Source organism: Haemaphysalis longicornis, unplaced genomic scaffold (genome assembly GCF_048455015.1).
Source record: "Haemaphysalis longicornis isolate Haplotype H1 unplaced genomic scaffold, Haemaphysalis longicornis Haplotype H1 scaffold_1, whole genome shotgun sequence".
Classification (NCBI taxonomy): domain Eukaryota; kingdom Metazoa; phylum Arthropoda; class Arachnida; order Ixodida; family Ixodidae; genus Haemaphysalis; species Haemaphysalis longicornis.
This window is the reverse complement of record NW_027526203.1, coordinates 237903041-237921603: the sequence shown is the minus strand read 5'-3', so window position 1 is coordinate 237921603 and position 18563 is coordinate 237903041. Positions and strand designations below refer to the sequence as shown.

The window sequence follows — 18563 nt, the reverse complement described above, 5'->3', positions numbered from 1 at the left end:
TAGGGGTCAGTGGAACTGTAACGGTAACTCGTTATGTTTTTGAAGGAACGGCAGGAATGGCGTTCCTTCTACAAACGTTACATCGCTAGGAATTGACTGTTTTTGATTCCAAGGCTCGACAACAAAAATCCACAAGTCGCTTCTATGTTTTCCCGCCCTTCAGCGAAACGTGCTTCCTCGAAGGTCAAAGGCAGAAGAATAACCACGCAGTGCACCACAGCATGTGCTTGCTTCCATGCCGGTTGAGCTTACGCGGTGCTCGACGGGTGAATAGCGCAGCCGTGAGAATGCTTTTCACCTTTCATCGTTTGTCTCGGGATGCCAGGATGAGCGCATGGCCTATAGAATTGTTCCCTGCCGGGGAAAGGTTTCGAAGTTGGAGCGGCGCTTCAGGTGCTTCGTGAAACCACCGTATATTGTCAGGGGTAATTACCGTATTAGTGCGCGCAAGCCGCGGGTGCGTTGTTGTCGAGGGAGCTGCTCTTGCTGTGAGGTCATTCGAAGGGTCACCGGGATTTCAGGGTCACCGGGAATTGTTCGGGATTGCAGGTTTGGACCCCTCAAAGAAAAAATCGCGAGCTCGTTGTCGCCAGTTGCTTAACCCCACGGTTTAAGCTATCATTGGTGCCAGACAGTTCTATGCGAGACAAGGCGACCAACGGCATAAACAGTGCTGGCTGCGGTGAGCGAGCCATCCAGCGCATTTTTTGCCACCTCGTGTGCGCCCGAGTATTTCTTTTCCTTTGGGCAGCAAACCCTTTCATCTGAGGCACAGGATGAGCTGTCGCGGTACCTGCTGGTACCAGTTGACTACCCGATGTCGCAAATGAAGAAGTTCGAGGGACTGGACCAACTTTTCTTCAAGTACAACACGTCAGTACCCTCAAGCGCCTACGTGAAACGGTTCTGGAACATCGACAGCGAAGTGTTGACGAAAAAACGAGGTCGTCTGTTTGAGTACAACATCGAGATGCAACTCTTGCTGAGTTCAAACAAGGGACTCTACGTAGTTGCGACTACGCATTCGGGCACTTTTTTCCCATTTGTTTTCACATTTTGTCATTTATTCGCCATTTTTCTTTCTCTTCTGTCATATCCTGTAACTTTTTTATGTACTTAACTTTTTTCTGCTTGAAGAACCAAAGAATCTATCGTTTCTGTACCACGACGCATGTTTTCTTCTTTTTTAATTACTTTGTATTTATTTGTGCTTGTTTCTGTCATTTCTGTACCACGGCATGTGTTTTCTTGTTTTTTAGCTACTTTATCTTTATTTGAGCTTGTTTCTTTTTCTTTATAGTGTCGCACTTCATGTCCTATTGTATTTTTTATAGCGTCAATGTTTTTTACGCGTGTTATTAGGCTCAGTGTTATTTCCTGTGCTTTTCCCTTACCCGTATTTCCAACCATCGAAACTCATTCGTGCGTGGCGTCCATATACTTGGCTATCTTTGGTTGTTTCCTTTATTTACTATCTTGATTGTGTTCGGCATACTTCGTAATTCTTGTGCGTAGATTTCGTGTGTGACTACACTGTTGGCTTTTGTTTTTTTTTTCTTGTCATCGTCTTCTGACCTATACTTGGATTGAAAACCTCGTAGCCATTACTGATTCTACTGTGTTTTGTGACTCGCAAACTTGTGCTGTATGATCCGCAAAGCTTCACTTTTGTAACCCTCTTACTAACTTCCCTGCGAAGGGGCCTGGAAGGTATTTTACATGAACTGTGAAATTGAATCAGCATTCATTAAAGACCTATGTAATGTTCCTTTCGACGCGGTTTCTAATGCAAGACATTCAATTACGTTATTTTCTGTTCGCATATCTAAAGCGCAGTAACCTTACTGCGAATTTGTAAGGCCGAAGTGGGAAGTATCATATGTTTTGCACCTGTAGTAGACGAGCGCGAAAGTCGCAGTTAGACATGTTTGGAGTTTGTCCGGTGCTCCCTGAAAAAAAAATCATCTAGGGGCGTTTCTTTGGTTCTTTTTATCTCCAGATAAACTGTTGCCGGCGGTGTTCATATTCCTATCATATACGTAGTTCGATGTGTGTTTTAAATTTTTCCCTTTATTTCGTCTCAGGAATTTGACACCATATTTTAATTTAAAAATGAAATGTAACGTTAATTAATGACACGTTCAAATGTTCGAAGTGGAACTGGAACGCGTTTCTTTCGCAATAAAGGAACGTGTAACGGGAACTCGTTTCAAAATTGGGAAGAAACGAGGAACGGGCTTTCGTTCCTGTTTTTGAGGAACGTGTACAAAACTGGGCGGATCCCAGAGGGAAGCACAACCCAGCACCGCATTCTCGTAAGGCAATTACACACTCTAACGACGAGGAAGACGAAGCTGCGCCCACTGCCTCGCTCAGAGTATGTTCCATCGCCTTACGAGAATGCGGTGCTGGGTCCTGCTTCCCTCTTGGATCCGCCACAGGACTGCCCCGGTGTTTTTTTAGTAAGCGTTACGAAGCGTTCCAGCGCGAGGTGTAAACAAGTGTCCCCGTATTTTTTTGATTACGCGTTACGTTCTAGCGAGAAGCGTAAAGAAGTGGGTCCCGGTGTTTAGTACCGTGACTACATGAGACGACGTGTACAACGACGACATGAAACGCCAACAGGCCGGGCCCCTAAAATGCCTTGTCTCATTCTTTCACAACCCTCGAGGCGCAGCTAAAGTGGGAACACCTGTCACGTTACGTAAACGTCCTTCAATTTTTCCCTCTAAGCAGGTAATTCGAACTCAGCCATCTTTACACACATAGTGGTTCTCTATCACGTTATTTTATTTTTCGTTCTAATAAACGTGTGAGGATTGCTAGAAAAACAAAAACAAAAATAAAGTAGCAATCTCTCACGAAGCAGTTAAAGGCAGCCAAAATTACCTCGGCGAGGGAGCCAGATAAAGAAATGAGGCTATGGGACAGCGAGGAGGCGAAGGGCCGGGACAGCCGGAAAGCTTTGCAAATTGGGAAGGCGGCGATGTCTTCATAATTAATATTCCACGTGACGAAAATAAAGCACCACCAGCGAACGACCACGAACGAGCCCTTTTGTGGTTGCAAGCGTCATTTCGGTTGGTGCGCTCGAGGCGCGGGCCCGTGGTAATTAGCCTCAAAGCACCTTTGTTCGCGAGAGAGATCAGATGCTCTAACAAGCGCTGAGTGCAGGGAAAGCCAGAATGGCGCCTTTGTCCTCTGAGCAAGAAAACAAAAAATTGGCAAAAAACGGTGTCTCCAATCGCGACGTGTTCAGCGGCATGAACGAGAGCCCACACCCAAAGCGTGTATTGTCACAGCGCCAAGGCGGCACAGAATGAGAGGTACTACAGCGCGGACGCCGACCGAGGCTCGAAGGCAATTCGCTGTGTTGCACAGAATAAGAGCCACGCGCCGTGTCGATTCAAACGTTCTATAGTTCCCGTTTCTTGTTTCTTTTTTCTCGCTCGACATCGACATTCCGGTGGTGTTGAGTATAAATTGTCAGTAGCGGCTGGCTTCATTTTTCTTGTATATGCGGTCTGGCCCGCCATTCTTTGGTAGCTGCGCTCTCGGAGAGGGAAGGAAATCTCGATATGCTGTGGCGCCTAATTAATAAAAATCTGCGAGCATCACCAAAGCATTGCTTGGATCAGTTGCCAAAAATGTGACATCCCCAGATCCCCGTAACCCAGTAGCGTGACCAGAACCTAGGGAAAAATGGTAGGCTGAACCATGGATACAGTGGCTTACCCAGTGAATCTGTTCCGGTTGCATTGGGTTGCACACATTAGGAAATCAAAACGCGATTACCCGACGAACAGTACAAGAAAGTGCACGAAACTGCTGCGCCTTGCAACGCCGCCCGGAGAAAACCACGTTCCTTCCTTCCCCTCCTTCCTTGCAGACCTTCCCTCCCCTCCCCCAGGTTTCCGCTGCTGTTCAGCTGTAGCGCTGACATGCAGTTGTAAAGAAGAACCTTAAAAGCATGGCGAAGACGATTCAACTTGAAATGCACCCCTCTATGTGACAATTCTCAACTAGAAAGTTTTTCGCACCAATAATGTTTTCATTGTGTAGCATTGCCAGGTGACTTTTAATGTTATGTCTGTAGTCGTTAAAACATATGCCGGCAAAATTTATTGCCACCACCTGCAGATCTTGAACATGATTTTCAGATCCAGCGCCTATTAGCTTTGCTATTAAGTAGTCATTACTACCCTTTCGTCGCTCTGACGCCTGCATTCGTGAGTATCTAATCGAGACGCTGGTTGACATATTGTAGCGTGTGCCCCAACCTCATGCACCGGGAGCGGCTTAAGGCATGTAAAACATTATCAGCCGGTATTGACCAATATGCATTCATGTCCTCTCCTTATTTCGTTTCCCTTGAGGAAGGAGTTATTGGTTCAGCGAAACTGCATATAGAAGGAGAGTTTGTGCACAATATCGGTGTTTTTTGTGTGGCTCTGGGCAAGATTATTGTTAACGCTACGAAAAAAAAAAAAACGTACCGCCAAACATTGCGGTTTCGTTCTTATCCTGGCTTTCTATGCGACACCATACACGCAATAAGGCTGGTGCTGTCGACCAGTGCGCCGACGTTTTTAATGGTTAGTAGCACAATTGTTCGTGAGATGTCAACTGCAAGTGATGAACTCTGGTGTTAGCTCAATGAAAATGCAAGGTATTTTGGGATCTGCCAGAGCTACGTACACGCGACTGAAAACACTTATTAATGCATAACAGGTCTCCCTTTATTTACGCCGGCGTAGCGGCTCTTCAAGATGGCGAAGAATACTTTTCCAATAAAACAGGGCCAAGCCTCCTTCCTTACAGAAATTTGAAACTGAATCACTTTTTTCTCTTTAATGAAAAGATCTAGCGCCATGCAATCTAAAAATTGGCCGCGTATCTGCTCCTTTCGTTGCAAATGCCGTCAAAAGACGATAGTCTTTATCGGCTTTTGCGAAGTAAATGCCTCCCTTCGTTTTCCTGCTCACCTATCATGTTGTTCCTCTTGCGTCGCGATCCTCCCAAGGTAAAGACGCCAAAGGTTTGCTTAAATCACTTTAAATTTCCCGCGTTCCACTGCTCCAAACCGGACGTCTCGATGCGAACGCTGCCGTACGGCGAAGACGCGCGTAAGTCGAGGCGCCCTACTTCAACGTTTATAGAACCGCGTTTCCATACTGCACGTGCCCTTCAAGCAGAACGTGGAACCTATCTAGTGGAACCTTTCGTAACTCTTGCCACTTGATTTCTTCAAATGCCGCCAGAAGCTATATGGCGCGGGCAACAGCAGGCGACGGTGGAATGATATTTTTTTCTTCAGTTGATGAAGTCTTTAATCTCGCCAAAATCAAACATGCACGATTTTTTATGAAGGAACGCTGCAAATATCACTTCTGTATTAATTGGTTGTCTTATATATGCGTAATGTCTTGTTGTTCTTCAACAATATTGACAAGTATGAAGATTACACCGGACCTAGACGGGCACATTTAGCTGTGACTATATAAGACTATTGCGCAGGCATTGTTTTACTTTGGCCGGGTGGCTGAATCGAGTCACAGACAGACAGACAGACGGACAGACAGACAGACAGACATACAGACATACAGACAGACCAAAATTTCTGGGTTTAAGTAGCCCAAGAAAGACTATCGTCTTTAAAAAAGTCGCGAGTCTGTTCATCAAAATGCAGTTGCAAGTCCAATCTTAGTGATCGAATAGGTGAATTGGGCCAATGGTGAGGGTCAGTATAAGATTTGCAGAGAGAAAGACTTTCGGCGCTTGGCTTTGCACATTAAAAATGGTGGTTTAAATTGACCGATTCCACAAGGCAGACCACATGTTTTTACTGTAATGGTGGAGCGAGCTTCTCCATTCGCCAAATTAGCTTCAGTGGAAGGAGCAATCGACCACTCGGGGGCAATTGGGCAAGAACACCACCAGATAAAATATATATATATATATATATATATATATATATATATATATATATATATATATATATATATATATATATATATATATATATATATATATATATATGTGGGTTGTGCATATGCTTTGTGCTTATTTTATTATTACCGGCTGATTCGGTATGCAGACTCGGCCCAAGTTTTCTTGCGACCAGCGTTGTACACCCCTCGCTGGCAGAAGTACCATCATTCGAGTTCGGCCGGATTATCCTAATGCCAACAGTGCCCGCAAAACCAAAACAACAGAGCAATAATAGGTAGTCATCAACGGCACCATGGGTAGTGCAGTGGGCCAAAATGAGCAGTTCGACGACACAAGGCGTAGCAATGCATTTCAAATACTTGGGGGTTCTCCATGAAAAAGTCGAAGTTGACGTCGTGTGCCAGAATTCTCAAAGGTCCTCTGCCCTCTCATGAAATACCTTTGTTAAGAAAGTTGGATTGGATTTCAAATTAGATTCAAATGTCAAACCTGATGCAAATCTTTTTAGTACTATGTGGTTACTAACAAATAGTTGAATCACCTAGGGCGCATGGACTTCCAGTAAGGCGTTTGTTTCATAGATACTAATACACCGTACCTACTAAAGAAGATGCTGTTAATGAGGCCCCGTCAAAAGGATCGTATTTAAAGCAACACTGATACATAATTGTGTGGAACAAGAGCCGCCGGCCTAGGTGAAGATATTTTATCTGCTTGAAGAGAAATACTGTCCAAGATTTCGTGAAAATCCCCAGGAGGTTGAAACGCATTCGGTGCCTTCATTATGGCGCGGGGTAACTTCGGCTCGCGTAAACGAGTAGACTTCAAAATTAATCACTTATCATGTGTAGCTTTCCCGCTCATGGCAGCCCTTTCAACAGTGATTACTCTGTAGTTGTTTAGCGAAATGTAAAATATTTTCGCGCAGCTAGTATTGGGGGTGAAACCTTGCCTTGTGCACAGTTTCAAGTCTTGCACGTTGCGCGACTAAGCTCCAGAACCACGGAAACTATACCATACAAATGCGTGGGGAGGAATATTTCACAGCGAATTACACACAAAAAAATTCAGAATCCTGGAAAATTATTTTAGAGTTTTCATCTCCACGTTGACGTCTTGCTTTATGGCAATGTGCCTTTCATGAAGGGGTTTTGCTAGGTTCCTGAGAGGTCGGAATTTTGAGCGAGAAAGCTGGGTATGCAGAGTTTCAGCATGAAAAGCACATCTCAGCCCTCGGAGTTACGTTCGGGAATAACGAAATAGGGGCTGGAAATTCTAAGGCAATCACCTTTGTAAGGACTGGTAACTTTTTTTACTGCTCCTAAATTGGTGAGCCACGGTAACAAAATCATCTGTTTCACGCCAAAGCTTAAGATACATCGCACGCGATGAATCTACGCAGACCCGTATTGAACAGTATTGTTCAATACGGGCCCTGAGGAAAGCAAGTTCTCTTTGCTGAAACGTAGGCCACAATCGTGCTTTAACCTTGTTCGAAGTTTTTCTTCTCTTGTGTTCTCTACCATCTTCAAAGTTCTACTGCTCCCTATATATATATATATATATATATATATATATATATATATATATATATATATATATATATATATATATATATATATATATATATATATATATATATATATATATATATATATATATATATATATATATATATATAAAAAAAGAAGGGGACCTTCTTTTTCAACCCGGGGGTTGAAAAAGAAGGTCCCCTTCTCCCCGTGTAGTCTGAAGTGGCGCTGGCTACCACCCTCAAGCGTCAGATACAGTGTAAATATAAATACCCCAGAAAGTGAAGCAGAACACAGTCGCCCAGATAGCCGAGTTGGTAAGGCATTCGAGATCTAATCGAAAGGCGTGGGTTCGGTCCCCATTCTGGGCGCGTGTTTTTCTTTCTTTCTTTCTCACGTAATTAATAAAAGTTAATAATAATGTAACGTCACTAACGGTAAAAAAATAGTCTAACCTTCCCCTATGCCTTCTTTGGCGTTGTAGACTGCCGGCATTTCTTTCTGTATTTCCTAACGAGCCCCTCATTTCCAAACCCTATTATCGCGCGAAAGCTTAGCGAGGGCCTCGGTTCTGGCAGCCTTGATGCCAAGGTAGCATAAGAGGGTTTCCCGCCAGTTGACCGCTCATGACAGGCTGTAGACGTTCGCGTCACGCCCCGGGGGTTGAAAAAGAAGGTCCCCTTCTCCCCGTGTAGTCTGAAGTGGCGCTGGCTACCACCCTCAAGTGTCAGATACAGTGTAAATATAAATACCCCAGAAAGTGAAGCAGAACACAGTCGCCCAGATAGCCGAGTTGGTAAGGCATTCGAGATCTAATCGAAAGGCGTGGGTTCGGTCCCCACTCTGGGCGCGTGTTTTTCTTTCTTTCTTTCTCACGTAATTAATAAAAGTTAATAATAATGTAACGTCCCTAACGGTAAAAAAATAGTCTAACCTTCCCCTATGCCTTCTTTGGCGTTGTAGACTGCCGGCATTTCTTTCTGTATATATATATATATATATATATATATATATATATGTATATATATATATATATATATATATATATATATAGAGAGAGAGAGAGAGAGATCATGAGGTTCGATGGGCCAGTATAAAAATAGTGAAAGAAGTCGACTGACACGTTTCCCGTTTTTTGCCGCCAACAGTTTGGGAGTTAGAAACTCCTTCTTCAGGGCTGTATTTTAATTTCTCACATTTCTCCTTTATACAAAAACTTCTGTGAGGGAGGGTCACTTCCCTCATCCCTCCAGGAGAGGTCGCGGGTGAGGGGTGTTTCAAACAGTTTGAGAAAGTGAGACATTCCGATTGGCTAGAAAGGTGGAGGTGAGGGAAGGGGAAAGAACACGGAGGAAAAGGCAGCACGAAAACACGATTACAAGAAGCACACAAGCAAACAGAAAATCAAAAACAAGAGTGAGTCCTGCGTGCTCCGTAAATGGTGTAAAAATAGTCAGCGGGAAGGGAAAAGGGGCAAAAAAGGGGGGTGAAGGGAGTCGGACATAAGATGGCGGCACAGGCATAGATCTTCGATTCGGTCAAACTGCAAGGCCGCATGCATGCACAGCCCGCCCAGTCGAGGCATGGTCCCCGCGCCATACTCGGAATTTCCTGTCCCATTTTCGGTTTTGTTTTACTCCTGGTTAAGCCTACAGCAGCTCTCGTCTTGGCGCCACTTCGACGAAACCGAGTGGTGTAGCAAAGCTTTGCCGCGCGGCCAGGAAGCGGCGGTACAAGTAACACTAGGATTTGGTTTCGTTTGCGGCGCATTCTTCGGCCGTTTGTCTGTCAGCGGTGCAGCGGTCATAATTCATGCCACTGTGCGTCGGCGGGCCCGCGGGGCGCGCTCACAGCTGTTTAAGGTCTCTGATGAAACGGGTGAAGGTTGCCGAACGGGCGGGAAAGGGTGAGCGGGGAGGGGGGGTGGGCGGGGGGCGTTCTATCACGTTTGTTTTGCTTGACTTAGTCCCTAAAACGGAGTTTCCTTTGCCTTCTTGCTTTCTTTTTTTAAGTTTATGCATGATCCCGGTTCCGCGCTCACCCCCTCCATCGCCTGCAATGCCCCGATGTTTCCGCCTAAGGCGCAGCTTTTTGCCGCAAGAATGAGAAGCGGCCCGGATCCTCATGGATGCCATTGGTGAATGCCTGGAATTTATGTATAAAGTAAAACTCCCTCTGCTCGCGTTCGAGACAAAGTGAGCACCTGTCAGCTATCTTCCCCGAACCACCCTGTGTAGTGTACCGTAAAGACAAAAACTTAATAGAATGCTTGTTAAGGCTAAAATTGCAGTCACGAAACAACACTCCGGCTGACGCCCATGCGGGAAAACGCGCTGCAAAAATTTTCCCCTCATCACCCCAACCGACACGGCAAAATCTAACTTTTGCAAAGTTTCCTTCCGAATAAAAGAAAGCCTCGACTGTGATTCCAGTAACGTCGTATACAGACTGCACTGCGAAATGTGTGGCAAGGACTATATTGGCCAGACGGAGAATGCGTTCCGGATCAGATTCAACAACCACAAATCCCACGTCACCTCACAGCCGGATCTACCCTTTTCCGTACATATGCGCCTGCCGGACCATTCCATTGAGCATATCAGAATTACCCTCCTGCAGTCCGGCTTCCGCTCCTCCCTCTAACGCGAGCAGAGGGAGTCCTACGTTATACATAAATTCCAGGCATTCACCAATGGCATCAATGAGGATCCGGGCTGCCTCTCATTCTTGCGGCAAAAAGCTGCGCCTTAGGCGGAAACATCGGGGCACTGCAGGCGATGGAGGGGGTGAGCGCTGAACCGGGTATAATACCCTTCTGAAGTTGTTAAATCAGTTAATATTTAATAATTGTGATATTAATTCGTTGTACTAGATCTGCGCTGTCTAACATCTTTGTTCGGAGAGAAAATTGTGTTTTTGTTTTAATTCCTCATTTCCTGTACAGTTTGTTGCATATACTGTATTTTTGATAGCTACTACTTTTACGATGTTAACGGCTCTGATTGATGTGCTATTCATTGTACTCTAAAATGTATTGTATGTCTGTGCTATAAATTTTAATTAGCACCCTCAAGTTGTTGAAATGTATTACGTTTTCTTTTTGTTTCCACCTCGCTGTTACCTTGCCTCTATGAAGGATGGTAGGGCATGGTCAAGTTGCGGAGTGCGACATTTTACCTTATTGTCCGCCATAACGTGTGTACGTTTATGGAAACAAACAAACGAATCAATGTCGCTAAAGAGCCTTCTCATGCAAGTTGAGCAACATTCCCCTACCTAATAAGTAAATTAATCATAAATCTCTTTCGCAATGTGAGTGGGTGGTTTTGCTGTGTGCGAACTATCATTCACGAATAGAAAAATTAAAAACGAAAACATGGCCCCATTATTTTGGGCATCCTGCTCGCAAACTCACGCGCATCTAGACGTTCGCGTGGGCACAGCGCATACAAAATGAAAAAAAATTGACCGCGTACCTGCTCACTTCGCTGCAAATATCTTCGAAAGACGATAGTTTTCTGCCGCCCCTGCACGTACATGCCTCTTTTCTCTCACCCGCACACTCCTGATGCTCCTCCCTCCTCTTTCTATCCCCCCATAATAAACACGGAAGAGGTTTGCTAATGCCAATTCAATTTTCCCACGCTTCAGTACTTCGGCCATCTACTGGAACGTTTTGTTAATGTTGAACTTGGAACAGTGCCACGAGGTCCAGGCTCCCGTGAGCTCTTGTTGTATTTCTGAGTCAAAATGTTGTTTTCGATGCAAATTTTTTTATTTCCTATCAATTACAAGGAGACTACGAGTACCGGTTGGGCCTTGATGTTTTGCCTCAAATATGTCTAAGTTTTCGTTTTTCGCAGAACAACATTGACAAGTATGAAGCATGGTTCCAGATTTAATGGTTTGGAAAGGTTTCGCCAATATAAACTTGTCGTCTCACAATTCTTTTATATCTTGGCTCGATGGCTGCATGAAAGGACAGACACGGAGAAATACAGACCAAAGTTTTGGGATTTAAGTAGCCCAAGAAGCATCTTCAAAAGCAAATCGAGCGACAAGCTTGAGCAAAGTACCGTTAGCGATATCGTTTAAAAGCTTATTTTAGAGTTCCTCCGCATGGCCCGGCATTCCCGTTAAGATACTTACTTTTAAGCGGGACGACGGTGATTAGCTTCGGAGTCGAGGGATTGGGGCAGCTGGCTTGAGCGAACTCAAAGAATTGCGAAATGCCATTAAATTTCCGCACACAAACACAACCACTAAAGAGCAAAGAGAAATAAAGACTGCAGACGCCTGAGCTAAGGCAATCCTTTTTTCCGGTCAGAAAATCGCTGCCCTTGCTGCCAGCAGCGCAGCTGCCGCCTTGAACTTAACTACGCACAATAGCAGCGGGACACTACTCCGACGGCACCAGTGTCTCCCGGTGCAGCTTTTCCTCTCGAGAGCATCCCTCATTAAAAACCGAGTGCTGTTTGCGACAAATGCGGCAGAGCTATAGGCTTCAAACTCACGTGTCTGAACTAAACTGTACCCAAAATCCAACAACCCTGGTTCCCTCCCCATTTCTCCCCATAAACGGCAATACCACTCCACCAGTTGCATGTTTTTTTTCTTCGTGTTTACAAAAAAGAAAACTGTTGTTAAGCGCCCCGTGTAAGCAGCTCAGCACAAACTCTTGGTGTGGTGCGGCGAAAGTCGGCTAGCTTGAAGCAATTGGTGAGGCCCTGCAGTTTATTTCCGTCAAAGAAGACAAATGTAACCTGACTGAGGGGTCCATTATCTCCCGTCAAGTGTGCAAACATATCGTCTGGTGGCCACGGTGTGGGTTTTGCTGATTTTATTATTACCGGCTGATTCGGTATGCAGACTCGGCCCAAGTTTTCTTGCGACCAGCGTTGTAGACCCCTCGCTGGCAGAAGTACCATCCTTCGAGTTCGGCCGGATTATCCTAATGCCAACAGTGCCCGCAAAACCAAAACAACAGAGCAATAATAGGTAGTCATCAACGGCACCATGGGTAGTGCAGTGGGCCAAATGAGCAGTTCGACGACACAAGGCGTAGCAATGCATTTCAAATACTTGGGGGTTCTCCATGAAAAAGTCGAAGTTGACGTCGTGTGCCAGAATTTTCAAAGGTCCTCTGCCCTCTCATGAAATACTTTTGTTAAGAAAGTTGGATTGGATTTCAAATTAGATGCAAATGTCAAACCTGATGCAAATCTTTTTAGTACTATGTGGTTACTAACAAATAGTTGAATCACCTAGGGCGCATGGACTTCCAGTAAGGCGCTTGTTTCATAGATACTAATACACCGTACCTACTAAAGAAGATGCTGTTAATGAGGCCCCGTCAAAAGGATCGTATTTAAAGCAACACTGATACATAATTGTGTGGAACAAGAGCCGCCGGCCTAGGTGAACTTATTTTATCTGCTTGAAGAGAAATACTGTCCAAGATTTCGTGAAAATCCCCAGGAGGTTGAAACTCATTCGGTGCCTTCATTATGGCGCGGGGTAACTTCGGCTCGCGTAAACGAGTAGACTTCAAAATTAATCACTTATCATGTGTAGCTTTCCCGCTCATGGCAGCCCTTTCAACAGTGATTACTCTGTAGTTGTTTAGCGAAATGTAAAATATTTTCGCGCAGCTAGTATTGGGGGTGAAACCTTGCCTTGTGCACAGTTTCAAGTCTTGCACGTTGCGCGACTAAGCTCCAGAACCACGGAAACTATACCATACAAATGCGTGGGGAGGAATATTTCACAGCGAATTACACACAAAAAATTCAGAATCCTGAAAAATTATTTTAGAGTTTTCGTCTCCACGTTGACGTCTTGCTTTATGGCAATGTGCCTTTCATGAAGGGGTTTTGCTAGGTTCCTGAGAGGTCGGAATTTTGAGCGAGAAAGCTGGGTATGCAGAGTTTCAGCATGAAAAGCACATCTCAGCCCTCGGAGTTACGTTCGGGAATAACGAAATAGGGGCTCGAAATTCTAAGGCAATCACCTTTGTAAGGACTGGTAACTGTTTTTACTGCTCCTAAATTGGTGAGCCACGGCAACAAAATCATCTGTTTCACGCCAAAGCTTAAGATACATCGCACGCGATGAATCTACGCAGACCCGTATTGAACAGTATTGTTCGCATATTACGGCGAACATATGCCGCAGAAAATGCGCAGCAAAAAACAAAATAAAATAGTTCCCAATAGAGAAACAGCAGACACAGCTCTACGTGAACCCCGCAGGTAGTCTCGAGGCGATGCCTGTCGAGCCCCATGTTATCAATCTCAACAAGTGCGGCCCGGCTGCTTGTTGATGCCGAGCACGTTTTCCCCCACGTAGGCCGCACTTGTGACGCGAATATAAAGAAGACACCGTTCTCTCCGCAGAAATACCCCACACACCGGACCTGTGAACACACACGTGGAATTTTGCAACCTTTGGTAAGAGAATGAACGAGTGTATATATTTTATTTTGCTCTTTTTTTACTTACGTTATTTTTTTCCTCGACGTTCAATAGTTACAGGATCATTCTTAAAAAAAATATCGTAGAGAGACGGCTCCGAACAGCCGTCTCTCTAAGTAGTCCGGCGTACTTATTCCTCAGTACTATTTTATTTAATGTGCTTACAAGTGGACTATTTCCTCTCTTTTCGCTCCACATTTAGGCTTATGCTTTACGCGAATTAGCAAGCGTAGCATAGAGGGATTAATCATATTACAAGAATGTGTTAGCCGTACCCCAAGGACGGCGCTCGTCCGGATAGAACGAAGCTATCCGATGTGCTTATGTCTCTGTCAGGCATAGCGCTAAAAACCGGCTAGAGATTTTCCACTATTCGCATCGAAAAAGACTGCGTACTACTGGGCGGGCATGTAAAGCCGCAAGCAAGGAAGAAAGGAACATGTAAAGGGTGGTACAAGAGAGTGCATTGCCTACACTTGCCAAGTTACTCCAACGGGCGCTCAGAAGCCATGTGCCGCGACTTGAAGTGCCTCCGGTAGTACTGAAGACGAAATTTTTTATGCACGCTGACCTGCTTTCTGTACACCTACCCTCACGTCAGCTATATATAGGAGACAAACTGAAGGGGGCAGGTCACGGTCTCTCGTGTTTCATTTAGCAGTGCACCGCACTCTCAATAAGACAGTTAATGTAGATCAGAAAAACAGTAACCCACGGAACACGGCGCAGAAACGAGTTGATTGATTTGATGGTTTTTCCAGAGTTTAACCGCCCGAAGCTACACCCGGGCTGCGAGGCGTGACGTAGTGAAAGGCTCTGGATCAATTTTGACCAGCTGGGGATTTTTAACATGCGCCGAAATCTGGACACACGGCTGTTTTCGCTTTGCGCCTCCATGAGGTATCCTATTTCGTACGTTTATCGTTCTCGCCAATGTAAGTTTAAATTCAATACAATAAAGTTCATTGTCTGTCTGTCTGTTTGCCAAGCAATGCCTCAGAACATACAAGAGCACAAAAAGTAAAAACAAATGCAAGATCACCCACCGGGTCATTAAAGGAGAAATGAAGAGAAAATACAAGTTTGCTTTATTCGAAAGATTTCGTGTTTTATAGTGCCCCCAGCGCTTGTCCGGATACAAACGGTGCTTTATTCACTGAGAAATTGATCAATTTAATTTCAAATTTCGATTTTCCCGCTAAATCGTTTGTTTTCGTGATCTGCAATGACATCACAGGAACCGACCGCTCTGCAGCCTAGAGTACCTTCATTCACGCATCCGCCGTACAGGGTAGAGACACGTATACGCTGGCGCCGCCATTTTGGGTTGCTCGCTCGCCGCCGAAGCAAGTCATTGTGTCAAAAACGCGCTAAAATTATCGACGCAACGCGGTTTACTGAAGAAGTTTGAATCATATTGTCTGTTTCGCGTTGCTAGGTCTCGTGGGAAACGAAAAGAATAACGCGTTGAGCCCGTTGGCCCAATTGCGGCGGCACGGGACCGTTCAAAGGTTGTCTCCACCCTGTACAGCGGTGTTGGTTTGTTCCCGCGTTTCTTTACGTTACCCGAACCTAGATGGCGCCACCATACCGTGGCAAGCGTTTGGTTTGTTTTTGCCCGCATATAAACCTGGCTTGTTTTTGTTCTGGGAGAAAATATTCGTTCCCTGAAACAGTGCTCGCTCGACAAATGGGGTCACGTAAGACACCGTTGCTTGCGTCAATCGGCCAGTGTCGTCTGAGACAACCCCAAGCCCCGTAGTGCTGTGCAGCTAAACCAAGCATGCTGTGCGCAGTACGAACAGCAGAACGCATCAGTACTTCTATGTTTACATGTGCTTTCGTAACTTCCACTGTTTGTCCCATCATTCTAATTGCTTTGTAGAGAATGTGCCCTAAATTTAAGCGGAAATCGCTCGTTTGTCTAGTTTGTAAGCTCTACCTAATTTGCGTCTGCTTCTGCCAGCCTCCGCCAATCGCAGAGCTTAGCTCATGTGACATCATAGGTTATGTTGCGGGAAATGAGCTGGTGGGTCACATGACCATTCCCGTTTTTCCTAATTATGTAGCTTATTTGAGCGAAGTCTGCGTTAAAAGTGGTGTCAGTATGATTCTAACGAGGCAGTCTTTTGAATGATGTATGTATTTATTGTTCTTAGGAAAAGGAAGATCCACCAACAGGCGTAAATTGTCTCGCCTAGGGGGCGGACACCGGAACGCCTGCTGGTGTAGGGGGGAGGGGGAGAAAAGAATACATAGGAATAGGAGGATAGGGGAGAAGGTTGACATTACAATGTATATAACACACACATTTTGAATGAACCAAACTTAAGTTTTCTCTTCATGGCTCCTTTAAATAATCGTCTCTGTGTTAGCAACAAAGAGCGATGGTGCAGGTGTTAGAGTAGGCCGTTATAGCCTCTTTAAGGCATCAAACGGAACGATGAGCTCTTACTTAGCGTAAACAAATCACCTTTTCACGATTTTGCCACGTCGACCGCACGTCGCGTAAGGCGGCAACGGATAGACTTGTCGGTGGAATTGAATAATAACCGTGATTACTTACTTGGCGATATATGATGCGTCGCTTGCCTTGTAGCTAGTCGTTTAGACGGCAATTAACTGCAGCACAGCCTCCCTGCTTAGGTCTCACGACACTCCATCGCCGACTCGCAAGCAGAAAACACTCGTTCGGGACGGCCGGCTGATATAAACTTAGCCGTGTACACAGATTACAAGTCTCGTCCCCTCTAATGAAATTAATGATCTAGAACCAAACATAAAATTTGCATAAAGTAGAAGTTGTTATACACAAATAACAATTTATGCAGTAACCAACATTACTTATAACTTTTGTCTTTCAAAAAAAAACTTTTAAATTCAAGTCAAGATCAAGCTGGGTCAAGGCAAGTTTGCAGGAGAGCTTGGTGCTGGGCCTCTTGGTACATACTCGGAAGAACGACTGAACCTACCCTTGAGGATGTGTACGCAAGGAGAGAGTGGGCCAACACACACGCTGGGACTAGCAATAGTTTAACGGTACCCTGAAGCACTTTCGGTAAGCGCTTTCACTCTTTCCTTCGTGTTTCGAACCACTGCGAAAGCTATAGTTATCGCCAACACGGAGCGGCACTGTGTGATTTGCTCGTCGCCCCAGATACGCCTTCCATTTCTGCTTTTTTTGTGGGTTTTGTTTTGAGTTGCTATCGAAAAGCGTTCATTGCTGCAACTGAAGGAAAACTGACCAATAGCCGCTACATGGCCTTAGTGACGTAATTCGAGCCGTCAAAGAACGTCAAGACCGGGAAAGAGAGCAAAAACTCCAGCGAACAATAAAATAATATACTGGCACCGCCGGGAATCGAACCTGGAACTAATAGACCAACAAAGCGAGAGCCCGTCGTCTTACCGAATTAGCTACGAGACCACGCGAAGACTGGGAAGACAGGTGGTGTACACACCAAGCACATCTACGGGTTTACCCCCAGCGTTGTCGCTGGATGCCACGTGAAAGCGTCACGCGACCACTCATGCGCGTCTAGCGGCCGTGTGCGCACCTTGCTCATGGGCTAAGAGTTACAAAAATTAAAGGAAGCTCACACCAATGCATGGCATCTCACTTCTAGTACGCCAATGAGCTAAAGCCTATGGCCTCCAGTGTTCACGTAAAAAACTACAGCTCCTTGTCGTCCGCCCTCACGCGAAATAAAGGAATACATACAAATACTCCTTGATGGCCAGGCCATCACTCCAAGCCCCAGCATCAAGATCGTGAGCCTACATCTCAAGGCTAACACCAAGAGGGACGTCTCCTTGAAAGCATCTCTAAAACAGCATCAATCAAATTATACACATGATCAGGCTAGTGGCCACCAAGAAGCGATGCCTAAAGGAATCCGGTACCTTTCGATTATTTCAAGCTTTTGTCCTCTCGAGGGTCACTTACGTCAATTCCCTGTCTTCTTCTCGACAAGGAAGACTAAATAATGATTAGAAAGGCGGTCGAGCAGACCATTGGTCTTCTCATGAGTGCGTCCACATAGAGGCTGCTTCGCACGGGGATCCACAACACGGTGGAAGAGCTGATAGAAGGCCATCTTTCGAACCAGAAGATCCGACTCAGAACTGCGGTGATTAACCGCATGCTTCACCAGATTGGCTGGGCAGCCCAGAATGTCACTCCGCTTGACGTACTACCGGACTCTTGGCGACCAAAACTAAAATGCTCTTTTTGCTTAGAAATATGAACCCCTCATATGAAGAGGGTCACCGAAAAGCAAGGGCTCAAGCGCTAAACATCACCCTCGGTGGGGATAATGCAGTTATCTACACAGACGCCTCCAAACATCGAGGGCAGCAATACGCCGTCATCGTGGCTACCTTCAGAAGCAACCTCCTTGCGTGTACCTCGCTTAGGACCCAAGAAATGACGGCAGCAGAACAGGCAGCCATCACCTTGGCTCTCACTCAGCCAGGGTTTCGGAGGGTAGTCACCGATTCCAAGCAAGCCTACTGGAATAACAAGTCGAGTTGGGTGTCCTGACCTGTACTGCGCGTGCTAAAAAATCACTCCCCAAACGGTTACATACAGATCATCTGGACACCC

The 18563-nt window shown here is 45.4% G+C and overlaps 1 non-coding gene across 1 annotated transcript; it reads left to right on the top strand.

Annotated features, from left to right (window-relative positions):
* Positions 1-8262: 8262 nt before the first annotated feature.
* On the top strand, positions 8263-8334 carry Trnar-ucu (transfer RNA arginine (anticodon UCU)). Its single transcript has one exon. It is a non-coding gene; the product is annotated as a tRNA-Arg (tRNA).
* Positions 8335-18563: the final 10229 nt, after the last annotated feature.